At 39.3% G+C, this 25,271-nt stretch overlaps 2 long non-coding RNA genes across 2 annotated transcripts in view; one reads left to right on the forward strand and one right to left on the reverse strand.

The window, feature by feature from the left end:
* The window catches only part of LOC122455843, a 189,115-nt gene that overhangs the window by 127,061 nt on the left and 36,783 nt on the right, over nt 1-25,271 (forward strand). The gene's annotated exons all lie outside the window — the stretch shown is intronic.
* LOC122455845 lies at nt 335-9,526 on the reverse strand. Its single transcript, XR_006274339.1, has 3 exons — nt 9,147-9,526; nt 3,454-3,557; nt 335-1,485 (listed from the first exon to the last, which is right to left on the reverse strand). It is a non-coding gene; the product is annotated as an uncharacterized LOC122455845 (long non-coding RNA).

A 25,271-nucleotide genomic window follows, 5' to 3' on the forward strand; every position in this document is an offset into this window, starting at 1 on the left:
AATTTCGTATAGTGATATAATACAAAGTATTAACTTCAAGACCAAAGTTACATACACTGGCCACCATTAAAATTTGCTTACATTTAATAAACCCTATGTATCAGAAACACAAGGGAGTTCCCTTTACTCAAAAAAGAAAATAACTGGAAAATAAAAGAAAATAACTTGGTAAATATTGATTCTGGTTATTGCTGTACAGTGTGGGTAAAGAGTAGCAGCCGTGTTAGTCTGTATTCGCAAAAAGAAAAGGAGTACTTGTGGCACCTTAGAGACTAACAAATTTGTTAGTCTCTAAGGTGCCACAAGTACGCCTTTTCTTTTAGTGTGGGTAAAGTTCCTTACTGATGTGACACCACTGAAACTAGATGAGTTACACCAGGTGCAAATCTGGCCCAGTGTTTTCAAGCTGATTGATAAACCTTGACATTACATAAGAATTGCCATAAAAACAAAGGGTTGCCATTAAAATGAACAAAGAAACTCCTTTTTGTTGATAGTGTAGAGTGCGGTGAAGCTAATGCAATCGGACATCACCTTGTGTCATATATAATTACCCTCAAACTTAGCAATATTAGTGAACAAAGCCCCTAGTTAAAAATCAGAATAGCTTAATCTCATATGTTGTAAATAAAGGCTGAAAGACACAGTAGCACATCAGAAGATACTGGTAACTGTGCAAAACATCAAAGGATTGTGTGCATTAGTATTCTTAAATCATAGATACATCTTAGATGCACATTTGGTTTTGACTGTAAAAACAGGAGCACTTGTAGCGACACACAAATCAGGAATAGATGGCAGCGTGTGAAATTCCACAGACGTGGGAGTCCTGTGGCCCAGACTAGTGTGAAAATTCTTGGTACAAAGGAGTTCTTTGGAAGCAAAAAGACGTTTCTGGGTTCTAGACTAGGAGGTGGGTAAATGGCAGGTGACATGGAAACTAAACACACATGCATTGTGTTCACTAAGTAGAGAAACAGGAGAGTCTGACATTAGACACAGGGGTAACAAGGCAGCTGCCTGGGGCTCCCATGTTATAAAGTCATCAGCTTTCTTGAGAAAATTCTTCTGAACTTTTGAAGCAAATCCCCCTTTTGATGCCAACACAGATTTCTGTCAGGCGAGCCTGACCCCTATTCCCCAGTCAAGCGGCAGATCTATTTCCCTTTTTCTATGACTGAAGGAGGAAGGTTTCATTAGTTGCCATGCCACTGAAGTGCCTCTCGGGGGAAAGTAGTTCTTCCTTTCTTTGGAGCTGGCAGGCAGGAAAGCCAAGACTATCCCAGAGCTGTCAGGAATCAACAGGGTTTGGGATGAGCAGACCATTGGGGATGGTACTATTTATGGGAAGGTTTGATCAAGGTTCTGGCAGAATTTGACTGTGTCTTGTGTTGATGGGGATTGAAAGTAGCTCTCCTCGGTTTGTAGCTCTTGTGTGATACGAGTTTGGTCTCAATTTAGTTCCTTTTGGACAGGGATCCAGATCTTAAAAAAAGAAACAGAACATGTATCAGCAGTATTTGCAGACAGACCAAGAAGGAATGCATGCATGTTAGGTATTGATGCATATATGCCCCTCGATCCCAGAATTCAGGCTGAGGGATGTTAATGGGGCAGTGTGGGGAAAGATGCACTTAGAGCGGGGGGGAGGGGGAATGATTTCCATATTCCAGGAAAAATGTTGATATTTCAAACATTTTTCCCATCCCAAATCAGGATGAAAAGTTGCAATCTTGAAAGTTTTTGTGACCTACAAATCTGAAATAAATCAATAGATGAATGGGGGGGTCAATCAAAATGTTTAATTCTGATCATTTCAAAACGTTTCATTTTGATTGTGCCTACTTTTATTTATTTATTTATTACTAAAAATTAACTGAAATTTCAAATGAAAAGTTGTTTAGAATCAAAAACTGGAACTTTTCATTTTGAAAATGTCAAAATGGGATGTTTAGACAATTTCAAAGGTTTTTTTTTTTTAAATTGTTTTTCAGACAAAAAGATGTGAAGAATGACCCTTTTCAGTGACAAGTTTTGGTTTCTGCAAATTGGGATTTTTCCAATGAAAAAAGTTTGACTGAAAAATTCCCTACCAGCTCCCCACACGCTGCCGCTGCCCGTCTTATAGCTGCTGTTTGACTAGTTCCAGCACTTCTATCTGACCACACCCAAAAAGCCAAACCAAAAGATCCCGTCCCTCTCCACACTGAGCAACTCCACTTTGGCTTAGTTAAGTTAATGAAAATGAAAACTGACAAATTAAATGAAATATAGACCCGAATTAAAACTCTCATTCCAAACCTATGTTGAGAAAGTTCTCATCCAGAGTCAATCTGTGCTTGAAAAGGACCCACAGAATCTCAGCTGGTATAAATCTCTATTGGAGTTCATGGAGTTATGACAGTTTATACCAGTATGGAGCTATGAGCATTTACATCAGCTGAGGATCTTCTCTGAATTCTTTAGTTCACCCACAGTAGCTCCCGAGAGGGTGCTGTCTGATTGACTGTGCAGTTAGACAGGTGCCTTTGACTACTCTCAGAGTAGGAAAGTCTTTATAATAAAAGAAGATAAAGAAAAAAAGAAGCTGAATACAATTTTCTGCGTGGATCTCCATAGGAATGGCTCTAGGTCTTGGGCTGTCTGGGCAAACCAGCAAATGTCTGCCTTTCCCAGCCCAAAGTCACCTAGACAAGTTACTGAATGTTTTGCTGTCCCTAACATTTTGTTACTACCTGTTCTGCAGTTCGGCTAACTGGATACAAACAAAATTGACCAATATTCATGTTATACACCTTTCATAGTCGTTCCCAACAGGAAAAAAAATATCTAACATGCAACATGGAAATGTCTCTTTTTTTGATGGAGACAAGACAGGTGAGGAAATATCTTTTATCAAATATCTTGGACCAGCTTCAGTTGGTGAAAGAGACATACTTCTGAGCTCCACAGAGGTCTTCTCGAGACCTCTTCTTCAGAGGTAGAAAGCTTCTCTCTTTCACCAACAGAAGTTGGTCCAATAAGTGACATTACCTCACCCACCTTGTCTCTCTCATATCCTGGGACCAACATGGCTACAACAACACTGCAAACTTCTTTGATGGGCATTTTGCTGGACATGAGCACACACCATGATCAGACATTTTAGGCATGTGGCAATTTAAAATGTGCATACTGAAGATTCAAGCAAGAGATGCTTCCTACAGTGAACAATTATTCCCTCAGAGATTATAATGGTGCAGAGTTTGCTGTGAGTTTGTGCAAACACTGGATGTATTTTCTCAATTGCGATATATGTTATCTGCACTGCAGCTTGCACTGTGGATGTAAACTTTATAGAGTGACATGTCTTCCTCTCTATTACTGTTTGGGAGATTCAAATCACTACGAGATCTCAAACTGATCTCTTCATGGAAAGGTATGTGATAAATATAAAAATTGTATCTCATTCACCATTCTGTGCAAGGAAAGATCATAGTCAGCTCATTAGAAATTGAAGAACATATTAGGAAATTCTCTGAAGAAAATGCCTGGAGAAAAAGCTGGGCAAGTGCTTACTGAAAGAAAGCACATCAGTGCAATGTTTAGAGGAGTTGCTATTAGTCGTACCCACATTCAAGTCTAAGTACATTAGGTTGAGAGACACATTTTCAAGTATAAAAATGTAGGGCTGTCAATTAATTGCAGTTAATTCACATGATTAACTCAAAAAATTAACTGATTAAAAAAATGAATCATGATTAATCGCACTGTTAAACAACAGAATACCAATTGAAATGTATTAAATATTTTTGGATATTTTTCAATGTTTTCAAATATATTAATTTCTATTACAGCACAGCATACAAAGTGTACAGTGCTCACTTTATATTATTATTTTTATTACAAATATTTGCACTGTAAAAATGATAAAAGAAATAATATTTTTCACTTCACTTCATACAAGTACTATAGTACTATCTCTTTATCTTGAAAGTATAACTTACAAATGTAGATTTTTTTATTGTTACATAACTGCACTCAAAAACAAAACAATGTAAAACTTTAGAGTCTAAAAGTCCACTCTGTCCTAATTCTTGTTCAGCCAATTGCTAAGACAAACAAATTTGTTTACATTTATGGGAGATACTGCTGACTGCTTCTTACTTACAATGTAACCTGCAAGGAGAATAGGCGTTCGCATGGCACTTTTGTAGCTGGCATTGCAAGGTATTTACGTGCCAGATATGCTAAAGATTCATATGCCCCTTCATGCTTCGACCACCATTCCAAAGGATATGCTTCCATGCTAATGATGCTCGTTAAAAAAATAATGCATTAATTAAATTTGTGACTGAACTCCTTGGGGGAGAACTGTACATTGCCTGTTCTGTTTTACCCGCATTCTGCCATATATTTCATGTTATAGCAGTCTCAGATGATGACCCAGCACATATTCATTTTAAGAACACTTTCACAGCAGGTTTGACAAAACACAAAGAAGGTACCAATATGAGATTTCTAAAGATAGATACAGCATTCAACCCAAAGTTTAAGAATCTGAAGTGCCTTCCAAAATCTGAGAGGAACGAGGTGTGGAGCATGCTTTCAGATGTCTTTAAAGAACAACACTCTGATGCGGAAACTACAGAACCCGAACCACCAAAAAAGAAAATCAACCTTCTGCTGGTGGCATTTGACTCAGATGATGAAAATGAACATGCGTCGGTCCACTTGCTTTGGATCGTTATCGAGCAGAAGCCGTAATCAACGTGGACACAAATATTCTGTAATGGTGGTTGAAGCATGAAGGGACATACGAATCTTTAGCACATCTGGCACGTAAATATCTTGAGATGCTGGCTACAATAGTGCCATGCGAATGCCTGTTCTCCCTTTTAGGTGACAGTGTAAACAAGACGTGGGCAGCATTATTTCTTGCAAATTGTAACCAAACTTGTTTGTCTGAGTGATTGGCTGAAGTAGGACTGAGTGGACTTGTAGGTTCTAAAGTTTTATATTGTTTTATTTTTGAATGCAGTATTTTTGTACATAATTCTACATTTGTAAGTTCAACTTTCATGATAAAGAGATTGCAGTACAGTACTTGTATTAGGTGAATTGAAATATAAGATTTTTTATTTTTACAGTGCAAATATTTGTAATAAAAATAAATATAAAGTGAGCACTGTACACTTTGTATTCTGTGTTATAATTGAAAATGTAGAAAACATCCAAAAATATTTAAATAAATGGTATTCTATTATTGTTTAACAGTGCTATTAATCGTTCAATTAATTTTTTTAAGTGTGTCATTAATCATGATTAATTTTTTTAATGCTTGACAGCCCTAATAAAATGCACTATGAACTATGCTTAAAACTTGTTTAGAGAGATGGACTTGAATAATAGGAAATAAACTTGTGTAACTGCTGAATCCGGTGAAGTGAGCTGTAGCTCACGAAAGCTTATGCTCAAATAAATTTGTTAGTCTCTAAGGTGCCACAAGTACTCCTTTTCTTTTTGCTGAATAAGTGTTTACCTATCTCCCACTACTATCCCCAATCTCAAACACAAGGGTTGCATTGGGGGTCGGAGGGGGTGGTCAAATTCCCACTGCACTCCAGCTATTCTCCATGGCTGTAACAGCCTCTTGGGGCCATAGTTAGGTTGAGTATCTTAGAGCAGACCACAGACTGCAGAGGCAGAGAGGCAGAGCCAGTGTGGAACCAGCCTCGGCATCGGGCAGCCACAACAGGCTCCTTTGCACACTCCCTCCCCCTGCCCAGCTGTGGGAGAAACTAGCCCTGTGATACATTTCATGTTTTCCTGGTGAAGGAGGGTATTCAGATCCAACGGCATGACCTAAAGCAGAGCAACCAGGCCATGTTTGAGATGTCAGTTGTTTTTCGGCACTCATTCCAATATCTTACATGAATTTTTTTTCTTCTTATAAGAAACAAAAATCATGAGAAATGCTTCATGCAACATGCTGAGAAAATCCAACACAGCAAACCATTTGCTCAATAGTCCAAATCTAACTTAGTTTGATGTAAAACTTTCCTTGCTTAAAAAAAACCAGACTAATGCATACATATTCATTTGAAATTTTGTGAATATGTAATTCCTCTGTGAATTGCCTATACTTTAGAGTTATCTAATGCCCACAGCTAGGTTCCAGGAAAGCATAGATTTCTGCCTGCATTAGCCCACACTTTTCCTCCCCTCAGCAGATGAATATCTCCTGAGAGACACTTTGTTGGGTCAATGTTTCTATGATAAAATTGTATTTTCTACCCACACAAAAAAACCCAACAGCCTCTCAAAGCTGACTGCTAATATTGAACAAGCCTGGTAATGACAAAGCATTAAAGTAGGTTGACACTGCAGGGCAAGTAAGAGAAGTTTTTGCATCCATGGATTTTACAGTGAAAGTAAAAGGTTAAAAGCATGAAGAAAAATCAGCTCGTGTTTGAAGTCTGTGTGTATATTAAAAAAAAAAAGTGTAGGGCTTTATGCAAGCCAAAGTGGGAGAAATGCTCTTTGTTCGTTCTGCTGAAGAGAAATGAGAAATGCAATTTTGTCAAATCATGAATAATTTAGTGTGGGTAACAGGGAGATACCACACTTAAAATTGTCCAGTTAGACATCACTGAAAGAGGGAGATTTTTGATGGAATTGTAGATGTGCTTTCTATCCTGTAAGATTAAATAAATAACTAAATGAGAATTGAAAGAAGGTTGGCCCAGTGGGTAAGATGCAATTGTCTGCTCTGCCACAGACTTCCTCTGTAACCTTGGGTAAGTCACTTAGTCTAGTGTGCCTCAGGTTCCCGTTCATAGACTGGGGATGACAGTATTTCCCTACCTCACAAGGCAGTTGTGAGGCTAAATGTATTAAAGACTGTGACCCAATCAGATACCGTGCCAATGGGGCCATAAAAGTACCTAAATAGATATATACTTAGAATCCCTATTCTGCAGTGCTGGCTTGGAAAAAACTTGCCATTGCAGTGATGGGAATTTTGCCTCAGTAAATACCACAAGATTGAGCTCCATGGATTTATTTTAGGGCCTGAACTGAAGCCCTTTGAGGTCTTTTGAAAGATTCCTACTGACTTCAGTGAGCTTCGAATCAGGCCCATAAGAAGGTGTGGACAATTTTGGAAACAGGAGTTCATAGACTGAAAATAAATTTTGATTAAACATTTTAAATATGCCCAACATTTTGACAGATGAAAGGAGATGCAACAAAGTTGGTCCATCAGTGATGCTTAGCAGTGGTATGGGAAAAGAGCCCCATACGCGGGCGGCAAACCTTTCCACAGTGTTTCCAGGTCCACTTGCCAGATGGAAGTTGAAGCAAACTCTGTTTCCTGGCTTGCCTGTGGGCTGCAGACTGGGCTCTCTGCAGTGACTGTACCAATCTTAACCTTACTTCTCCAAACTGAGCGGTTGTGGGCAGAATTGTCATTGACAACAGTTTTTCTAGATCGGGAGAAAGGAGATCTGGGTAACTTATAAATCTTACCTTTTCCCCTCGCTATTTTTAAATCACAGGAAAACTACAAATTAACATAAGCTGGAAGTTAATCACTCCCGAAGAAGGTTGATATAGGGTTAAATCTAAAGTCCATTGATCTCAATGGAAAGACTCCCATTTATCTTCAGTAGACTTTAGATCAGGCCCATACGGACTGTCATTTCCAACTAGGTTTACCATTTGCAGAATTAGAATTAGCCAGAGTTAAAAGCTGCTGTACGTTCCTATTTCATAACATGCTCCTCTAACTCTGGGTATGTTGTTCCCACCTTTGCGGCCACACTATTTTGGCAATACACTAATTGGAACAAAAACAGGCTATGAATCAGAAGTTTGGCCATAATCAATATGATGAGGGAAATATTAGAGAAAATATTTTTGATGAAGGAAAACTGCCTGGACTTGGAGTCCTTTGTAGGCAAGGTTAATAGAAATGCATCCATTTTTATCAACACAAAGTTTGGCCCCTTGGTCTTCATTTTTTATGTGTTTTCACAACTTTTAGTTGTCCCAATTATTACATTTTATTATGGACAGGCTGACATTTCTGCTGACGTGGATCATCTCCGTGAAGAGCTGTGATATTAATCAAACCCTGCCACAGTAAGAAAATGCATTTTAAATTTTGAGCACGCGAATGTGTCTGGGAATATTACTTATGTGAATAAAATATTTAACTAACAAATACTAATTAAGATATAAAACCTAGTTGTGGCATATAAGATGCTGTAGTGAATTTTGAGTCTTAGAATCTACTTTAAGATACACCATGCACAATATCTTCAGAAATCCACTGCTGAGAATTCATGAACAATAGCAAATTTTTGAAGTGCTCTGTGTTGTAATTCACAATGTGCAAGAGATTCATTTCAGCCCTGCCTGTAACTTTAAGAAATGTAAACTGAGGATATTCCATTTATGCAGAACCAAGAGTACAACCATTCCAAATCTGTCCAAATAATTTTAACTTTGAGGACAAGAAACAAAAGTGAGAAGTATTTTCATTATCAGCATCCCAGAAAGTACGATAGTTTTACTTCCAAATTAAATCTTGGGGATGGAGAAGCTCATAAAATGGATAAATAGAATTCGTTATTTTTAAATTGAATTTCCTTAACTTTGGACCGGCCAAAAATGATAAAAATGTCTGATCAAATTTAATTGCAGATTTATCCAGGCTAACCAAATTAGGATTCTTTACTTTATAACGTTAATACAATTGAAATTTAAATACTAATCCTAAATATTATTATGATTATTTTATCAGTTTGATAAAACCCATTAATTTTAAGTGATGATGTAGGGCTATGGACAATCTTAACGAAGGAAATGATGATTCTAAAATTGCTTTAATCATAGGCTTGAACCTCTTAAAAGAAAATACAAATTAAATTTTAATCTGAAACAATAATTATGAAAATCTCCATTTTCATCTGCCAAGCCTTACCATAAAATGTTCTTGCCTGTTTGAAACTTGCAAAAATAAAGAAACATCTTCTATTAAAATAACAGAGTTTTAGCAACTTTCATATATGCTGCCTGCTGGATTTGTATTGAATTGTATTTTTTATGATGATTAGCTTTTCCCATTTTAAGGTACAATAATTGTGAAGGAGTTCACTCACTGATAGAGAAGCTTCTTGTGTCTGGCCATGGTGTAGTAGCTCTCTCTGTCTGCTGATGGTAGCTCCAGTGCTACGGTGGTCTCTTCTCATATCTCAGCCATGTCACAATTTAGTCCACCCCCTGGGGTACAGAGTCTAACAAATACATAATCCATATGTCCTCACCACAAGGTCTTTGGCCCATCCAGGCCGTATAGTTCTCTCACTCTTCTCAGGGCTCTCCATTGGTTCTTATCCCCTCCTCAGGAGCCTCATGCCACCTTCTCCAGTGACTCATAGGGGAACATTGGCCCTCCCTCTACATTGGGTTCTAGCCCAAGGACCCTATAAATCCACAGGCAAGGTCTGTTTAGTCCAAATCCTTGCTGCTGTTTTGCCAGGCTTCTTTCTACCCAGCCTTTTTCAGGCCTTCTCCCCCAGATCATCTCTAGTTCACTCTTGTTTCAAGGCTGAGACTGTCAGGGACCTCCCCCTGGAATCCTCTATGAAAATTCAAGTAGAAAAGTATACACAAAAATCCAATTTTGCTCTCCTTGGGCTTGAACTTGTGTCTCTCTCAGTTAAATGCTTCTCATGGCTCTATGCTTGGAAGTCTGTTTGCCAGGCCTTCCCACCAAAGCCTGCTTTATTCCCGGAGCTGTTCTATGTCAATCCTGTCCGCTTGCCAGCCTTCCTTACTCAGGGCTTGTTTTCCCCAGGGGCTTCCTTCTCCCTCATTTCACAGAGTGACTGCAGAGTCTCTCTCTTTGCAGCCTCCTTCTTTCCTTTCTTTTCTTGACATTTTATGATGTAGCAGTCTCAGCATGTGAAGGCAGTAACCACCACCTACCTCAGTTTTCGAATAAACAAAATCTATATCCTCTCACCCTGTCCTGTATCCTTAACAAAGAAGAGTAATGCTTTTTTAATGCTACTCCACTTTGCCAATACTCTTGCCTGTCCTTTCAGATGATATTCTTTCACTTTGCGGTGTTTCATTTCTTCCTACAGAATCTTTCTGTCTGTCTGTATAATTTTCCCAGCATTCCGGTAGCAGATGTTCAACCCATCTTTGTGCACGTTTAGTAGATATAAATTCTGTTTAGGTCACAGTGATCTGTTAGCATTCTAAATATAGCTACTTCACTCTTCCTATCGTAGCTGTGAAATATAACATTATCCTCAAGTTTTGACATATTTAATAGACCCTTCATCATTTTTCTTCCCACATTTCTTGCCATTCCTTCTTAAGTTCTCTCTTAACCAAACTGTTGAAGTCCAGTGTACTCAGAGGGATCTTTATATCAACTTCCTCTATTTATAAGGCATGCTTTGCTGCTTTATCTGCCATTTCATTGTCAGGTATCCTGACATGTGCCAGAATCCACACTCTTGCTACATGTATACCTAATTGTATTATTTAGAACAATATTTCATTGACTAAATCATTCCTTCTTTCTGTGGCTGCCTTTCTGATTGGTCTTGAACCTGATAAAGAGTCAGATAGGATAGCAGCTATAGTTGGGCGTACAGCCCTTATCCTGGTCAGTGCCAACAGTATGCCTATCAATTCAGCCAACATAATGGCCACAAAATTGGATAGTCTCATAGATCTCTTAATTCCAAATTCAGGGATACAAAAGGCTGTTCCTGTTCTGCCCGTGTTATCATCTTTAGATTTATATCTCTCTCTGAAACCTTGGAATCTTTGTTCATTTTCCAACAATACTTTCTCTCTCTTTCTTTGCCTTTTTAATAAGTCTTTGTGCTACTGCTTTATATTTTTTATAGTTCATTAAGTCCTTTGTAGTCATTGCACTTTTTGCTTGTTTGTATGCTTTTTTTCTTGCTTTAATTGCTTCTTTACAATCTTCATTCCGCCAGGGAACTGGATTTCTGTGTTTTTGGTAATTCAGTATCTTACATATAGATGGGTTGGCTGCTGCTACAACTCCCTTTATTATATTATCATGAAATTCCTCTAAATAATCACTTATCAGTTGGTACTTAGATACATGTCACACTTATTCTTAGAGTCCCCAGTTCGCGTTTCTAAGGTCCCACAAAGGGATTCCTTTGGTATTTTCAATATTACCTTGGTCTTGATATGTAATTAGCATAAGGAAGTGATCACTTCCCATTCCATCTTCTTTATAGATGCATTTACTTATGATATTGCTTGTTGCAGTTCCCAGATCTAAACATGAAAAGCTTCTATCCACCAAATTAAACCAAGTAGGTGCTCCAGTATTTAGCAGTACCAGGATGTGCATGTCCATGAACTGTTCCAGGCATTCGCCATTATAATCTTGCTTTCCCATAGTTCATTATGGCTCTTAAAGTCTCCACAAATAACATCCAGGCCTTTGATACCCTTATCTAACTCTTCCAATTCTAGATTGTCTATTTTTTTTAACATGGGTTGTAAACATTAGAGATTCATATAATGGTGTTGTTATTCTTCAAAGGAATCTCAGCAGTTTTTTACTCAGAACTTAAGTTCTGTACATCTATTTTTCTGTAACTAAAACCTTCCTTTATAAATATACAGACTCCCTCCTCCTATTGTTATTTCTCTGTTGTATCTGATTACATCATATCCTGGAAATCTAAACATAACTTTTCTTACCAAAGCCCCCTTCTGTTCTACACTTCTTGCCTTTATAATCACTGCTCAGCCCCTCCCCATCTGGCCTTCATCTCTTAATTAAGCCAAACTATAGTAGCTTTGCATTGAAGGTTGCAGCAAAGATAGCTCTATCTAGAAAAGACTGCTTTATACTGAAGGGGACATACTTTATCTGTTTTACAAATTTTATTCCAGAATAATATAGATCACATCATTCCTTGTTTCTTAATATATCAGTCAAAGAAATTCCTTGGGTAGGAAGGCTGTCCTGAAATTGTTATGAATATGCTTTTTGGGCCCTGATTCAGAACCTTGAGTAAGAAAATGTCTGAGCTTCCGAAGGCTTGAATTATAGGGTTAAAAGGGACCACAGGGTTATCTAGGAAACCTCCTACCAAGATGTAGGATTTGTTTTGTCTGAACCATCTAAGACGGATGGCTCCAGCCTCCTTTTGAAAACCTCCAGTGAAGGGGCTTCCACAACCTCCTTAGGCTGTACATTCCATTGTCCTACTGTTCTTCCAATGAGGAAGTTTTTCCTGAGATTTAATTTAAATCTGCTATGCTGTAGTTTGAACTCACGGCCTATTGTCCTGCCCTCTGTAGCAAGAGAGAACAACTTTTCTCCATCTTTTTTCATGGGAGCCTTTCAAATATTTGAAGACCGCTATCAGGGGTTAAAAGCAGCCAAGCTAGGCTGATTGGGGAAGCAGCCACAGCTGGGGCCATGCCCAATCAAGGCCCAGCTGGCTCTGATAAGTGGGCAGGGGCCAGGAGCTGGAAGAGTCTCACTCCAGCCAGGGAGTGGGAAGTGCTTGGCTTCCTGGGAGAAATAGAGCAGGGCTGGGGAAAAGCAAGAGGAGCTCCGGAGCTCTAGCCTGGCAACTCCCCAGGCTGAGGCCTTGATAAAGGCCTACGCAGGTACTGGGGCTGGGAAGTGCAGCTCGGGAATAGGCAGAGGCAGCTGCTCCTATCCCTCTTGCCAATGATGAGTGGCCATTACAGACTGCAGTTTGCCCCAGTGATGATGACTGGCTATAGCCACTGAGGCAAGATGGGTGTAGAGGGTTGGGGGGTTCCCCGGGGTCCGGGAGGGACACAGGGCCTGAGGCAGGCAAGACACCGGCCAGCAGAGGGTGCTCTGAGGCTGGAAAGAGCTAGTTCCTGGAAAACCAGCAGGAGGTGCCACACCAGTAAGTCAGTGATCTGCTACACCTTCCTTAATGAACATACCCAGTTCCTTCAGCCTTTGCTCATATGACTTGCATTCCACTACTTTGATCATCTTTATTGCTCGTCTCTGGATCCTTTCTGTACATCCCTTCTATAAATTGGTGACCAAAATTGGACACAGTTCTCCAGCTGAGGCCTAACCAGCACCGAGTAGAGCAGTACTATCACCTCTCATGACTTGCATGCTATGCCTCTGTTAATGCAACCTAAAATTGCATTTTCTTTTCTTTTCTTTTCTTTTCTTTTCTTTTATTTTTTTTTGCAACAGCATTGTTTTATTGACTCATGCTGAGGTTTTGATCCACCTCAACTCCCCAGATCCTTCTCAGCAGTGCTGCTTGCCAAGCCAGTTATCCCCCATTCTGTATTTGTGCATTTGTTTTTTCTTCCCTAAGTGTAGAACCTTACATTTGTCTTTGTTGAATTTCACTTTGTTGCCTATAGCCCAGTTCATCAAGATCCCTCTGAATTTTAGCTCTATCCTTCAAAGTGTTTACAACCCCCCAACTGTGTGTCATCTGCACATCTGATCAGTGTGCTTTCTATACCTACTTCCTACTATACCTACCTACTTCCAGTTAATTAATAAAGACGTTAAACAACACTGGACCCAGAACAGAACCCTGTGGAACCTCACTTGAGACCTCCCTCCATCTGACATCATTCCATTAATAGCTCCACTGTGTTTGCAGTTGTTTAACCACTTAACCACTTAATGGTAGTTAAGACTGCATTTCTCCAGCTTACCTATTGGAATGTCATGTGGGACTGAGTCAAAAGCCTTGCTGAAGTCCAGGTATATTATGTCCATCACATTCCCCTTCTCCACCAAACCAATTACCCTGTCAAAGAAGGAAATCAAGCTGGTTTGGCATGGTTTGTTCTTAGTATCATAGAAGATTAGGGTTGGAAGAGACCTCAGGAGATCATCTAGTCCAACCCCCTGCTCAAAGCAGGACCAACCCCAACTAAATAATCCCAGACATGGCTTTGTGAAGCCAGGCCTTAAAAAAACCTCTTAAAAGTCCGTGCTGCCTGTTCGTGATAACCTGTTCATCCTCCAGCTATTCACACATTGAATGCATTACACATTGCTCTATTAGCTTCCCAGGTATCAAAGTCAGGCTGACTGGTCTATAGTTCCCCGGCTCTTCCTTCCCCCCAACCCTTTTATAGATGGGCACTTCCTTAGCCCTTCTCCAGCCTTCCAGGACCTCCCCGTGATCCATGAGTTTGCAAATATTATTGCCAATGACTCTGAGATTTCTTCAGCTAATTCCTTCAGTACCCTTGAGTGAATAGCATCTAAAGGATGCTAGTGAAGGAAATCTGGATTTGAATCTGGGTTTCAGTATGGAAACTCAGGATCATCTCTAACTAGACACCAAAGAACTCCCTCCCTTTATTATATGTGGAGTCATCAGATAGGGCCCTTTGTTTATCCTCTTCTTTATGGCCAGTTCTAATGGGGGCCTAACATGAATTGTAAGGATGGAAGTTATGGAGGAGACTGTTCCCATCATCTCTGCACTATCCCCTTCTTCTTCTCTCCATCTTTTGGTCATTGGTGGAACTAGTATGAGTACCTCATCGTCTCATTTCTCACTCTCATAATCTGTGTTTTCAACCTTTCTATTTAGATTGTAACATCTTTGGGACAGGCAAAGTCTTTTTGGGGTGTGTGTGTGTGTGTGTGTGTTAAGCACATAGCTCAATGGGTCCATGCCTGGGGTTCCTAGGTGCTACGGTAATACAAATAATAAACAGCAATAATAGTATAATTCAGCCAACTACCAACAAACTTCTTTTCAGAACAGATTTAATTGCCCACTTTCTTATATGGGAATAACAACATTTAATTATGACTAGGAGCGGAATGTAATTCTTGTGAACGGCATAATCAGATGAATCAGCATAATCAGTGTTCTATCTGCAGTCTTTTTACATAATGTGTTTTGATGAAAACAAGCTATTAACAAAATCATAGAATTGTAGAATCGTAGGACTGGAAAGGACCTTGAGAGATCATCTATTTCAACCCCCTGCACTCGTGGCAGGACTAAGTATTATCTAGACCATCACTGACAGGTGTTTGGCTAACCTGCTCTTAAAAATCTCTAATGATGGAGATTCCACAAGCTCCCTGGGCTTATTTCTGTGCTTAACCAGTCTGAGAATTGGGAATGTTTTCCTAATGTCCAACCTAAGCCATCCTTGTTGTAATTTAAGCCCATTGCTTCCTGTCCTATCCTCAGACGTTAAGGAGAATATTTTTTCTCCCTCCTCCTTCATAACAACCTTTTATGTATTTGAAAATAGTTGTCATGTCCCCTCTCTGCTCTTCTCCAGACTAAACAAACCCAGGTTTTTCAATCTTCCCTCATAGGTCATGTTTCCTAGACTTTTTTAATCATTTTTGTTGCTCTTCTCTGGACTTTCTCCAATTTGTCCACATCTTTCCTGAAATGTGGCGCGCAGAACTGGACACAATACTCCAGCTGAGGCCTAATTAGCGCGGAGTAGAGTGGAAGATTTACTTCTGCTAAGACATCCCAGAAAGATGTTTGCTTTTTATTTTTATTGATTTTTTTTGCAACAGCAAAACCTGTTGTGAGTCAAACTGTTGACTCCTATTTAGCTTGCCCTCCCCAGGCATTGGATAGGGAGTCTAGGTGTCCAACTTGGGGCTGAGGATTCCAGTGAAGAGCAGGACACCTAAACATGAGGTGTTAATCCCATTGGGGTCTTTTCCTAAAATCATTTCCAGGACAAGACATTAACTGGTTCCTTTATAAGTATAGGTAAAACCTGGCCTTCCAGGGAAATAGGACAGCAGTATTGCCAACCCCAAATGCTCAAAAATCATGAGTCAGGCTCACCAAAAATTGTGAGATTGTCTTAAAATCATGAGATTATGTAAAAAAATAATAGATTTGATTTTTTTTTAATTTGCCTTCTGCTTTTTAAGCCTTTAGGGTGCACTGAGGTCCCATTTTGAAGCTTCCACAGACACAAGGACTTGAAACTTACTTTTTCTTTAAAAATGAAGTCTGAAATAATCACATCCACTTCACTCCAGGAGCTGGAGCTTTACAGAAAATAATAGCGACTCATGATAAAATCATGAGAGTTGGCAACATTGCTCAGCCACACCAATGTCTGAAGTATGTGCTCTTGTGTAATGCCACTTAGATCTCTGATAGAGAGAGATAGAGAGTAGCCTACCTACATGTCTGTCTGCTAAATCTTTTGCAAATTTATTTCTTACACCCAAATGCTGGCTTCTACCAGTGTATCATTGGGCTGCTAATATTCATTTGACACTTCCTGTTTCCGTTACCAATGTGTAAAACCTTAGGTGTATTTCGTGCATCTATCTGATCACTCAGTTATGCAACTTCTGGTACTTATCTCTCTGAAACACAAACAAAAGGATGAGGGGGAAAAAAATCACTTTGGTGGAGAAATTTCTGTCACATAGATGAATAATGTTGACCACTAACAAGATGTGTGTTAATATCAAATATCTTGTGCACGTCTTTAGTCTCCTCATAATTCATTAATTAACAGGTTAAGGACCCGATCCTGTTCCATTGAATTTAATGGGGATTTTGCCATTGTCTCCAGTGAGACCAGGGTCAAACCCTTAACCTCTGACTGGCAATGACCACTTCTAAGTTGTAGTTTTATAAATGGCTACAGAGGTTTTCCAGCTGTGCCATGGGTACCTGGGATTGACCTTTATGCCTGCTGACATTCATATAATATTTTCTTCAACCAAAGCAGCTTATTAAGGTTTAATCAATTCATAAAATTTATAATAGTACTTTCAAAAAAAGTTTCACATTAGAAACAATTTCCCAAAATTATAGACTTTTTCTGGGGCACTACCTAGCAGTTTTTATAGTATCCTTTGACGAATCAAACACTGGATAAACCAATAACCAAAAGCGTTTGCCACCGTGTCAGCATTAGGTATTATTCTCAGTACTTCTGATTTCTTTCCCCTTTGTTTATACCATGTAGCTGTCTCTCTCTTCCCAATGCCAAACACTTGTTACTCTAAACTAAATGACTTCACACATCTGTTAGCTAGAGTATTGTCATCAAAATGCTGTGCTGGCATCCAATTTGATTTTAACAATATGTCAAATAATAGACAAGGACTGAGAGTGTTGGGAAGCATTATTACTATTATGAAACAAACTGGGAAAAAACATAGGGCTATATTTGGATCCAAACTCCCCCCATTTCCATGTTCACCAAACGTGGCTTGTGCCTATCTATCACTCCCTTGCCAGAACACTTTTGTGCAATGGCCAGCCCAGGCAGGCAGATAAGGAGGCTGATATCATTAAGCACAGAGAAATGCTAGTCGGTGTGAAATTCATACTGCAGTTTAAGCCTTGCTCAATACTCAAATCCTCGTTTATGTTAAATGTTGGTGAAGAAGCTTTTGTGCATTTGTCATGTGCATGATCACCAGGAAGATTGACTAATCCCACCCATGTGTTTTGGGCAGTCCAGATGCTACTGTTACCACATAATGCTGAAAGCTCTATGTGTAAAATGTGTGTTAGATGGTATTTTGCAGTCATCCAATGATGCTTTTCGCTTCTATCATCTAATTCTGTGGTCAGAGATGGGAACTGAAGAAGAATCCTAGAACAATTAAGAGTTGTTGGTACCAGGAGCCCAAAATCAGAATAGGATTTTTCCTTTCCCTTCCGCTTTATAAAGTATTGTCAAGAAAGCACAACGTCCCTCAAATTGGTCCACAGAAAAATGAATTAATAACTTACTATTGCAGCTTTCTTCCTATTTTGTACCTTACATATAACTGGACATTACTTCTAGGCTTCTAGAATTCAAAAGTACATTGCACAGAGAAATGCAGGCCATCGATGGTATCTCAGCAAAGATAATAACTAATGAGAAGAGAAAATTGAGCAAATTAAATCCACGCTCATAATAATGAATGGGATAAGAATGGAAAACACATTAAACCATTAAAAAAAAAAGTGAAGACTGCAAGTGTCGTCTTTCCTACAGAAAAAGTGGGGTTGGACTCTCCCACAAATGTGTTTTGTTTCTATCCGTAAGCAATATAGGTCTGCTCCTGTAAATGCTAAACCAAGTTAATGGAGGTGCAGAGCCATTGATGCATCAGGCCCTATGTTGGTAAAGCACTATTTTTCCTTCTTTCATGTACTGTGCCTACAGGGATGCCTCTTTTAAGAGAAAGCATAACTGGGGGCACTTCTTCTGAAAACTCACATCAATAGAGAGTTCCTGCTCTGAAGAATTTATCTCCCTAGGTGGACTGTTTCACTGGGAAGGTATTCATCTTGTTAACTTAAAACGATCCCATTAAAAAACAAACAAACCACAAGTAGAGGTGCACTAGCTGGGCGGTTAGGTTTTCTTCTGTAAAATATTCATTAGATCTCTCTTGGGTTCCTATATTTAAAAGTTTCCTGCTGGTGCAACCAATTCTACCATTTAAATATGTGAAATATCTTCTGCTTTTCTTCTAATATTTCCTGTCTTCCTTGTCAATATAGAGCAAAACACAAACTACTCTAAAGAGAGCTGTTTTATCCTAACTTCTCTTTTGTTTTGAAGTCAGCCTGCATGGTGCTCACAGCAGGATCGGGGCCTGGGAATTCTTGGGGCCTAATTCTGCAAACTCTGCATATCCCATGGATTCCCTGACTTCCCTGGGAGCTTGTGTTGAGCAAGGATTGAACAATTAGGTGTTAAAAAAGGGAACATGTGATATTGTGTTGGGGCTTAACCACCATGCCCTGCAAGGTACAGGATAAAACACCAATTAGTCATGCTCAAAGGCTGGGGGGTGGCTAATTAACTAATTGCCTTGTGGCCAGAAAGGCAGAGCTAGGCCTTATGAGTAGACTAAGGGAGCTCAGTTGTGGAGGGAAGGCCCAGGAGAGAGGAGGTAGGGAGTTCCTGTCCTTTGTGGGAGAGTTCTGGGGTAAGCAGACTGAGGAAGGCCCCAGGGATAGAACTGGTCCCCTGGAAAAAATGGGGTAACAGCTAGGGAAAGACTGTGGGGAAGGCAGGACCTGAGAAAAGGCTTCTGTTGGAGGAAGCCCTGATATAGGGTTTGCAAGCAGAGAAGATTTCAGTAGTCTTCAGAGCAGAAGAATTATTCACTTGTGTTTGGACATTTTCTTGGAATCGTTTATGATGTCCTGGAAAGAGGTTTGAATTTAGGCTGAGGCATGGAAGGTCTGGGGCTAGAAGTAGGCAGTTTCAGAGGTGCTGGATCCAAAGATAGTGACAACATCACCCCCGGCTGATGCAAGGGAGTGCTCCATGATGCACTGCCACAAAAATCAGAAGGAAGTACAGCTGGCTTATGAAAAATTGTAAGTCCATGTTTTGTTCATTGAAGGTTTGTTGTCTGTCTTTGTCTGTCTCTCTGTTTTTTGCTTTGTTGTTTTTCAGGTAAAATTAGATTTTATTCTTTGAAGAAGCGGATAAATGGAAAAGGCTGAAAATATCAAAGTGAGCCCAATAGTGTCCTTAATGAGTACCTAAAATGAATGGCCATTCTAACAATTTCACGTGAGCGCTAATTACAGACAGCAGGGAGTATCAAAGTGTAAGGACCTGCCTCAGAAAGAATGAGGTTGCTAAGGGAAACTGGAAGTAAATAAGTTAAACGGGTTTGAAGACTACCTCTTGTAAATGAAAAGCTGTAAATGACATTTACTGATTTATGCAAAGGGGAAAAACGAACAAACAATAAAGATAATGAGTTAAAGGGACACGATTAAAAAAATGGATGGAAGCAGAAAAAAGTAAGTGACATTAACAAGAAAATAATCTAAAAACGTGTCATTGGTGAGAGAGAAATCAACACTCAATGTACTGAGTGAAAGCAGAGAGGAATTAAGCAATAAGATGACCAAGAAAAATAAGGGATATGTGATGCTGGTGGACCAGGTGGCAGGTCATGTCACGGTCATGATGTCTCAAGTGAACACTGAAATATATAACTGAAATCGTTCCGGCACACCTATGAGTTAATATTGATAGGATACATATTAGAAGTATGAGAAAGTGTTTGGATTCTATCAAATGCGTGTGAGTTGCTCTTCTACAGAAATTGTTATGCTCCCCCTAAAAGAGGAGACCTCTTGATACTAGACAGGCTATGGTTGGATCTTACAACTGGAAACTCCCTACATCTGGATTGAGGAATTGTCCACAAAAAGACTAAAGACTCTGACTGTTGTTTTCATCTTCTCCCTCTGAGTGGAGTGGAATCAGCTGAGTTTGCTGCTGGGAACACAAGGCAGGAGGGAAATAAAAACCCCAAACAAAAGTAACTAGGCTTCTCTATGTTGATAGGACTCTGGGGGACAAGGAGCTTCCTAGGCAGAAGTAAGAGCTCCCCAGCCTTTTAGCCTAGGTTAACCCTAAAGGACAAATAGAGTTTGCTTGTTATAGATGCCTTTATTACCTTTAAAAACCTAAGACTGTAACTCATTTATGTGTCTGTATTCACTTGCTTTAACTTTGTAAACAACACTCTAGTTTCCTGTTCCTATTTAATAAATCTTCATATGATTTATTATAGAATTGGCCACAAGCATTCACCTTGGTATGAGATCTAAGGTGCAACTGACAAGGGGTAAGTGACTGGCCCTCTGGGATTAGAAGTAAACGGAATATCGCTGTGATTCTTAGTTTTATGGGCCATTTATCACAGAGGACAGACCGGAGCAGCCAAGTGAACTGTCTCTCTCCATTTAAGGCTGTTAATGTGCCTGAGGAGTTTGCACTTGGAGCAGCTGGTTGATGAGATCTAAGTTTAGAACTCATGACCAGGTTCTGTGCCCTGGTTTTTGGAGAATCTGCCTGAAATTGATACTTGCTGTTGTGTCATAATTGGGAGCATCACAGGAGGGATTAGTGATAGTAAAGAATAGATGAAAGATTTTATAAAATAGACAAAAGTGAAGCCACAATAAGAATTAACACTAACGGGCAAATACAAGCTACCGGCCACAGTTAAAAGGAAACTCGAATGTGGTTTAAAACAAATGAATGCCTGGAAAATAAAATGAAGTGTGAGATAATTCATCACAAATCAATACTTTCTTTTCAGGAACCACTTACTGTACCTGATAGTAATTTTACAGATCAGTGTGACAGGTTGAGCATTGCCTTGCTAAAAAGCTACCCCTGCAGTAGCCCGTGGGGTGGGGATAATTGCACTCACATGTGTGCGCTCCTCTTGTATCTCCTAAAGGGGGGTGCTTGACCATGGATAGTTTTGTGACACTCAGATAACTATTTTTTTATGATTCATGACATTTCATAGGCATAGATCAAATCTTGTTATGTCATGAGAAACCTAAACCTAAAATAGTCTTTTTTGTGTGTTTTGACTCCCTGCATTTTGTCATTTTATTAACCAAGGCCAGAATCGGAAATTTTCTTGGTAATTGGTGATTTATATTCTGCCCACCATCATTGTCTGTGGTGAATGTTGGATGTAGGGTTTTTGTTTTGTTTTTTTTGTGGGTAATGAGCAGATGTAAATACCTACAAGTCAGATTAATTATGCTGTATTCCCTCATTTCAGAGACACTCTTACAATGAAGTATGTAATCAAATCCTGTTGCCCTGGTGATTACTAGTTCAAGTCTGGATTACAGCAAGTTTACATTCTTTTTTTTTTTTTAAACTTTCAGATATGTGCATCAGTATTCAGAATTGAACAGACATAGACACATGCTACAAATTAAATAAAACAAGGTTAAAATAGCACCAGATTCCAATTTATGGAAAATAACATAAATTACAGAGAATACAAACATGTTATGCTACAGTAAATTCAGAATAGTCCTGAAATTATTAAGGTGCTGTCAATTTCCAGAATTTAGTAGATGGTAAATGACATTTAAAGGGGCCCTGTAAAGGCTGATGGCCCATAAATATGACCAGCTCCTCATAATATCCAGCTTACCATATTTAAAAATGACTAGTAATGATGAGTGTCTCCATTTCTAACTTCTGATACCTTCTAGGGTGCCTGATTTTCTGTGAGTACATGATCAACACTTTCTGAAAATCAAGCCCTTTAGGGGATCTCAAATGGGCACCTCAAACAGAAGCCCCCCCAAAGACTAATCACTCTTGAAAATGTAGATCACAAGACCTGATCTAAAACCTCTTGAACTCAAAACTATCATCATCCCCCCAAAATAAGGAATGGCATGTTTGTATTCTACACACTATTCACAGGACTCTGGGGGAAATATTGACTGTCTTGTAATTTTCAGAGTCTGTGACATTTAGCATTTAGTTCATATAGTGTTTAGTCCAATATGAAATCTATTGGATTTGCACCCTCATTCTGGAAACAGACACTGTTTCAGCTATTAGGAAGTATTTTTGTGATGTGCTTGACATTTTGCAGACTCTGGGTATTTTTGAGGACTTGCAGGCTTGATAAATATACATTTACTTTGTTTTTCTGGAACCCCGCCCCCATCTTTGCTGGGCTCTGGATTGATTGCCTGACAACCTGCCTGGTGTTTGCGTGGTCATAAGATCTACACAAAGACTGGGGTCCAACTATGTGTAGCTGATTCAAAATACTGGGATATATTGCTGTGTAGAATGGTGGTTTTTTGAAAAGTTCTCCTGGTAATGCCTGTATTGTTTAGACTGTAAGCTTTTCAGAGTGGGGACTACTGCTTGTCTTGTTCAGATCTAGAGGGAGTATCAAGCTCCTAGAAAATGGTAAATAATATTAAACGTCAATATTATTAACAAAGCATGCAATAGTGTAGAAAAGCAGATAAGACTAAACAGTTTCACCTCACACATCAACAGATTAAAATATATATTTACGGGATAGTTGGTACCAACTCCTTGAGTCTCAGTTCTCATTATAAAGGGTCCATGCAATCTTTTCTTTCAGACACTCTGATACCTCCAGTATTATTGTTGTTTGTTTTTTTTTTAAACGTTTTGTGGCACAATGAAAAACCATGCTAGAAGAAAGTAAATTTTCCTCTAGAGTGTGCCGGTAAATTTTCCTCCAGGAATGCCATTCATTTGTTATAGGAGTTGCAACTTCAAGGAATATGATTTTACCCTTTCCACCAACCAGTGCCTTTATATCAACAAAAGGAAATGCCTGCTGCTATAGGTTTGGACCTGCTGCCATTGAAAGAGAACTCCATTGGGTGCAGGACTGGGCATTCGTTCACCTTGAAATCGTATACATTATATTGGTTACCTTTGATGTTCCCTTGACTCCAGGAGACACTTACCTATGCTCTTTTATGTCTTGTTCACTTTGAAAAGTGGCCCAATATGTGATAACATGGAGCCATATAATGTAGATGAGAATTTTAGTGCTGGACAAACTTAAATAGGTATTAATGGCTGTCCCATAGGAACCAAATGTGATGCATTCTGTGAGAAGCTCTAAAATTGATTTTAAATTCTTGAAGTATTTGCAGCTGGATTGGCACATAAAATAGTACTAGATGAAATCCATCCAGGTAATGCAAGTAGATCAGCTACATCAGTGTGATTAAACCTTAACCTGCTATACCCCAGCCCCACCCCCTCCATCTTCCAGTCTTGAACCCTTCTTAAACCAATTGCCAATTGTGCTGAATTATGGCACATTGTACAATTATTTTATTATGATAGATAAACATCAGTTAAATACTAGGAGGAGAATGCTTTCTAATACATGCAATAGATGGAAGCGTATTTAATAAATATTTGAGTTACTGGTGATATACTGATAATGAGAGTGTTTCCTCTTACTGTGAAGAAGCCATCTTAAAGATGCATCTCCCAATTGTGAAGTGTTTCAAAATATATGAATATTAGTGACTATCTATTATGAACAAAGACCTTCAGATACCTCCATCCATTCCCTCTGCATCGCTGCTCCCACCCCCGCCCCAGCGATAAATATCAGACTCATCTCCTTCAACAAACATCTCTCTAGCACATCTGGCCACCTGCAGTAGGAGTTAAACCAAGCACAACCAACTTCTCTTTAAGTAGGAGCTCACACATTTGGGGAAGGGCAGGTTTGCTTCCTTCTCCTGTAAGACTGTTGCTGCCCTTTCAGATGCAAGTAAAACTAAAGCTGATTGTTCAAGCAAGGCTTACCATATTAAATAAAAATGCACAGATGTGGAAAGCAGTCTTCTCCTAGGAGTAGAAGCCTTCTTACAGGACTGCCTTCAACATAAGCTTTGGAATACTTAATGTAGCTACTCCCATGGGCTCTTGGGAGAACTGCTTCACACTTAGCAGGTGGATGTTGCCTCCCTTTTTTAGGAAGGCTGGGGTGATGGACCATGAATACTTTCTTTGGGTCCCAAAGAGTCTGTATAATCTATTTTAGTTCTATTCCAGTCCCTGCTCTCCCTCCTTCCAGTGGAACTGGATGTGAGTATCCAACTCATCCTCTTACTTCATTTTGCCTTCATTTGTCTTGTGCCTTCATCAAGATAACTCTGTTGAGACACATTAGTCAATAATACATAATTTTAAACTACCTGTAGAAAATCCATATTTAGATAATTGAGGCTTTGCTACCTACCCCTTGAAATCCTGTAATCACTAAATTAACATGTTGTCTTTACAGAGCATAAACCTCTTAATCCCTTCACTGCCCACCTACCATCTCAGTACCTGCACAGACCAGCTGGCTCGAGCCAGTTTCATTTCTGATGTTCCTTTTCACAAAATAAGAACTATTTGTTTCTTTTTCCTCTCCACAGACCTCACAGGAGTGGTATCTTGCTTGAATGCTTTAGTAGGTCAGTAACATTATGATTTCTGTGTATCTTTGTTTCAAAAGGTATCTTTCCAGGACTGGCAATAAAATGTCTTATACCTCAGGTTAATTGATTGTAATCAGGGCCAAACAAGTATTAAATGGAAGCAATGCTATCTAATGACTTCTGACCTGTATGTTGATGTCCTTACCAAATTCAAATTAAATTGGTAATAGTGGCAACTTCCTTGTTAATCCTAGCATAGAAGCTAAAGATACCAACATTATGGAGACTGACTTACCCTTTTTCCTCCTCCATGCTTCCTCTATACCAGTGGTGGGGTCACAAGTGGAAGTTTATTGCCATTGCCAAAGCTGTGCCTTCTCTGACTTCAGTCTTTGGGACTGTCAATCTGATGTCTTGAATGAACATTGAATCCACTTTGAAAGAGTAACTTTCCAAGTTGCAGGAGGAAATATCACAATCAAT

The sequence above is a fragment of the Dermochelys coriacea genome, chromosome 9, assembly GCF_009764565.3.
Source record: "Dermochelys coriacea isolate rDerCor1 chromosome 9, rDerCor1.pri.v4, whole genome shotgun sequence".
Lineage (NCBI taxonomy): Eukaryota > Metazoa > Chordata > Testudines > Dermochelyidae > Dermochelys > Dermochelys coriacea.